The following is a 4,236-nucleotide window of genomic DNA, read 5'->3' as shown; positions in this document are numbered from 1 at the left end:
TGAGCATGACTCAAAAAAAAAAAAGTTCATCTTTTCTCCACTGCAAAACACAGTGTGCATAAATCAAGTATGTGTACGGTATCTGAAAGCCATATTCTGTTTTATCAGTCTACATATTTATCTTTGTAACAATATCCCATTATCTGCCTCATTTCCTATCACAGTTCCTATATCACTCTGGAATTGGCCGAATTAACCTTATGGTTCTTTGATTAATACATTTATTGTGTCTCTCACTTAGGGCACCTGCCTTTGCTCTTTCCTGTGTTCTGGAATGTTCATCCTTCTTTAAACTCTCTGGGTGGTATCTCCTCCTTAACTTCAGCTCTAAGCTCAAATGTCACCCCCTCGAAAGGTGTTTCCCCCAACCACTCAGTCTAAAACAGATTCCCTAGGGCCGGCCGTGGCTCACTTGGGAGAGTGTGGTGCTGATAATACCAAGGCCACAGGTTCGGTTTAAAAAAAAAAAAAAAAAAAAAAAAAANCAGTCATCTTAAGATAGTCCAATTTAGTACTTTTCATGCATACGTGATGCTTCTGTGTCCTATTTAAGAAATCTTTGCCCATCCCCATATCCAAAAGACGGTTTCCAATGTCATATTCTTAAATATTTATTGTTGTATCTTTCAGTTAGACCTACAACCATCTGGAAATTTACTTAGGGTACGGTATGAGGTCAGGATTGTGAACCAGCACCACGCTCAGCCAGTGAGCTAACCGGCCATCCCTATATGGGATCCGAACCCGTGGCCTTGGTGTTATCAGCACCACACTCTCCCAAGTGAGCCAAGGGCCGGCCCTTGTGCAAAGAATTTAAACATGAGATATCATATATTTCTTGCAGCTGCCACCCCCACAATCCTGTCAGCAGTATTCTCAGTCTCTACATTTCTCTGACTCCTTCAGACACTCAGGGTCACTGCAACAGATTATTAGCTCTCCACTTTTTGTTATGTTGTAAGAAACTTTTTCACGTCTGGTGTCCACCTCATTTTCATAGGACTAAGTCCTAGTTAGCAAGCACACTCCAGAGGGAAAGTGGGTCCTTTTGTTCTCTTATTCATCCACACTTTCCTCTAACAATTCCTTTGTTCATAAACGATCTCCTTTACCTTATCAAAAGTGACTTTTGATGAACAAAACTCAGTCATCTTAAGATAGTCCAATTTAGTACTTTTCATGCATACGTGATGCTTCTGTGTCCTGTTTAAGAAATCTTTGCCCATCCCCATATCCAAAAGACGGTTTCCAATGTCATATTCTTAAATGTTTATTGTTGTATCTTTCAGTTAGACCTACAACCATCTGGAAATTTACTTAGGGTACGGTATGAGGTCAGGATTGTGAAATCTTTTTTTTTTTTTTTTCCTTTTTTGTCTTTTTTTACTGACCGGTAACGGGATCGCAACCCACACCACGCTCAGCCAGTGAGTGGAACTGGTCTCCACATGGGATCCGAACCCTCCGCGGCGCGCGGGCCGGCCCTCCCCATATCTTTTTATGTTCTTATTGTACACAGTCATGAGCCACTTAACGATAGGGATACGTTCTGAGAAACGCACCATTAGGCGATTTTGTCATTGTGTGAACTTCACAGAGTGTACTTACACAAACCTAGATGAGAAAGCCTACTGCACACTTAGGCTCCAGGGTATAGCCTATTGCTCTTAGGCTACAAACCTGTACAGCATGTTACGATACTGAATACTGCAGGCAATTGTAACATAATGGTAAGTATTTTTGCACTTAAATATATCTAAACATAGAAAAAGTACCATAAAAATACACTATAAAAGAGAAAAAACGGTATGCCTGTATAAGGCACTTACCATGAACAAAGCTTACAGGACTGGACGTTTCTGTGGGTGAGTGGTAAGGAAACGTGAAGGCCTACGACATTACTGTACTCTACTGTCGACTTTGTAAAAACCGTACACTTAGGCTACACTAAATTTATTTCAAAAATAAAGTAATTGCAGTGCCATGTTATGACAGCTACGACTTCACTAGGTGATAGTAATTTTTCAGCTCTATTATAATCTTATGGGACCACCGTTGTATATGTAGTCCGTCCTTGACCGAAACGTTATGTGGCACATGACTGTATTTCACTCAGCAAAAACAACTTACACGTGCGTTTGCTTATTCATTGTCTCTCCCTTGACTGTGTTTGCAAAGCAGCAAAGATTTTATATAACTTGTTCACTTGCCATATCCCGTGTGCTTAGCACATTGCATGGCATTCACTTTGAGTGAATGAGGAAAAAAAGGAAGAAAAATTACCCTCTTTCATATGCAGGATAAATGCATTTTACCCTCACAGTCCCCTAGAGGGCGACCTAACACGAAAGCGCCCCTGCAGGGCCCAGCTCTCCAGACCGTCTTGAGTTGTTTCTATGAGTTTTAACTGGTCTACACCTTTTAACTACAAATTTAGAAAGAGAAACCACAAGTGTTAAAAGCCTAGGTTCAGCCCTAGATTATCTGAAATAAGATATTTTTATGGAAGCCTCCTGTGTTCTGCGCCCTCTGCTAGGCACCAAAGTGCACACAGAGGTTAACTGGATTAAGCTGTTGCCTTGGAGACGCCCCCAGTCTCCTGCTGGGAAGGGGGGAACCTGCGCAGGCTCACAGAACTTTAATATCCAGCAGTAGGTACTAAATAAATGCCGGGCCTGCAGATCATGGACACTGAGATAAATAAGTCTTGGCCTTCCCATGCTCAGACTGTGTGTCTTCAGTCTCCACTATGTTTATCTGTGAAATGGGAATTGTGACCTTGGCCCAGTAATGTGCTCCCTCTCATCTCCTCCTGCAAGCTTGACAGAAAAAAAGCATCTGTACTCATCTGTCATCATAAGGCCCCTTGCCTGGCAGATTATAAATAGTTCATTAAAATATATATTAGTTATGTGTTTTGACTTGGTAATGCATTTATTTTTTATTTATTTATTTATTATTTTTTTAAAGATGACCGGTAAGGGGATCTTAACCCTTGACTTGGTGTTGTCAGCACCACGCTCACCCAGTGAGCGAACCGGCCATCCCTATGTGGGATCCGAACCTGGGGCCTTGGTGTTATCAGCACCGCACTCTCCCGAGTGAGCCATGGGCCGGCCCCTTCGTAATGCATTTAAAGGTGGACATTGAAAAACAAGTCTTCACCCCAGTTTTCCAGTTGCCCAGTTTCCCTCCCCCCTCTGCTTTTACTTATTTCTTTTGTACCTTTCTATAAATATCCATTGTGCTTACACACACACTGCTTTAGCTCATTCCTGTTGCTTGTAACAAAATACGTGGGATTGGGTAATTTATAAATAAAATGAAATTTACTGCTCACAGTTTCTGAGGCTGGGAAGTCCAAAATCCAGGGAACACATTTGGTGAAAGCCTTGGTGGTGATGACAGTCATGGCAGGGCACCACATTGCAGAATGGTGGAACAGAGAAAAAAATAACCTCCTCATTCACTCTCTTTTTAAAACCCTCCAAACCATGCTCATGACTACCATTTTTTTTTTTTTTTTTTTAAAGATGACCGGTAAGGGGATCTCAACCCTTGGCTTGGTGTTGTCAGCACCACGCTCACCCCAGTGAGCAAACCGGCCATCCCTATATAGGATCCGAACCCGTGGCCTTGGTGTTATCAGCACCGCACTCTCCCGAGTGAGCCACGGGCCGGCCCATGACCACCATTTTTAATCCATTCACTACTGCATGGTCTTACAATCGAATTACCTCTTCAAGTCCCCACCTTTCAATTACTATAGTAGGATTTCCCATCCTCTTAACACTGTCACAGCGGGGGTCAAGTTTTGGGTGGACACTCTATCCCAGGTGTACACACACACACACACACACACACACACATGTAATCATATGTATATATATATACATATATAACAGTTGTAATATAAGACATTGTCCTAAGTATTATACAAGCATTGATTCATATAATATACAGGATATAATTATATTTAAATAAATACATTAATATGTTTAAATTTTCAAGAAATATAAATGCAAGAGTACTTCAAAAAGTTTGTGGATGGGCCGGCCCGTGGCTCACTCGGGAGAGTGCGGTGCTGATAACACCAAGGCCACGGGTTCGGATCCTATATAGGGATGGCCGGTTTGCTCACTGGGGTGAGCGTGGTGCTGACAACACCAAGCCAAGGGTTGAGATCCCCTTACCGGTCATCTTTTCAAAAAAAAAAAAAAAAAAAAAAAAAAATTT

The sequence above is a fragment of the Galeopterus variegatus genome, unplaced genomic scaffold (assembly GCF_000696425.1).
Source record: "Galeopterus variegatus unplaced genomic scaffold, G_variegatus-3.0.2 Scaffold3046, whole genome shotgun sequence".
Classification (NCBI taxonomy): domain Eukaryota; kingdom Metazoa; phylum Chordata; class Mammalia; order Dermoptera; family Cynocephalidae; genus Galeopterus; species Galeopterus variegatus.
The sequence above is the reverse complement of the archived record's forward strand: the minus strand, read 5'-3'. Positions refer to the sequence as shown.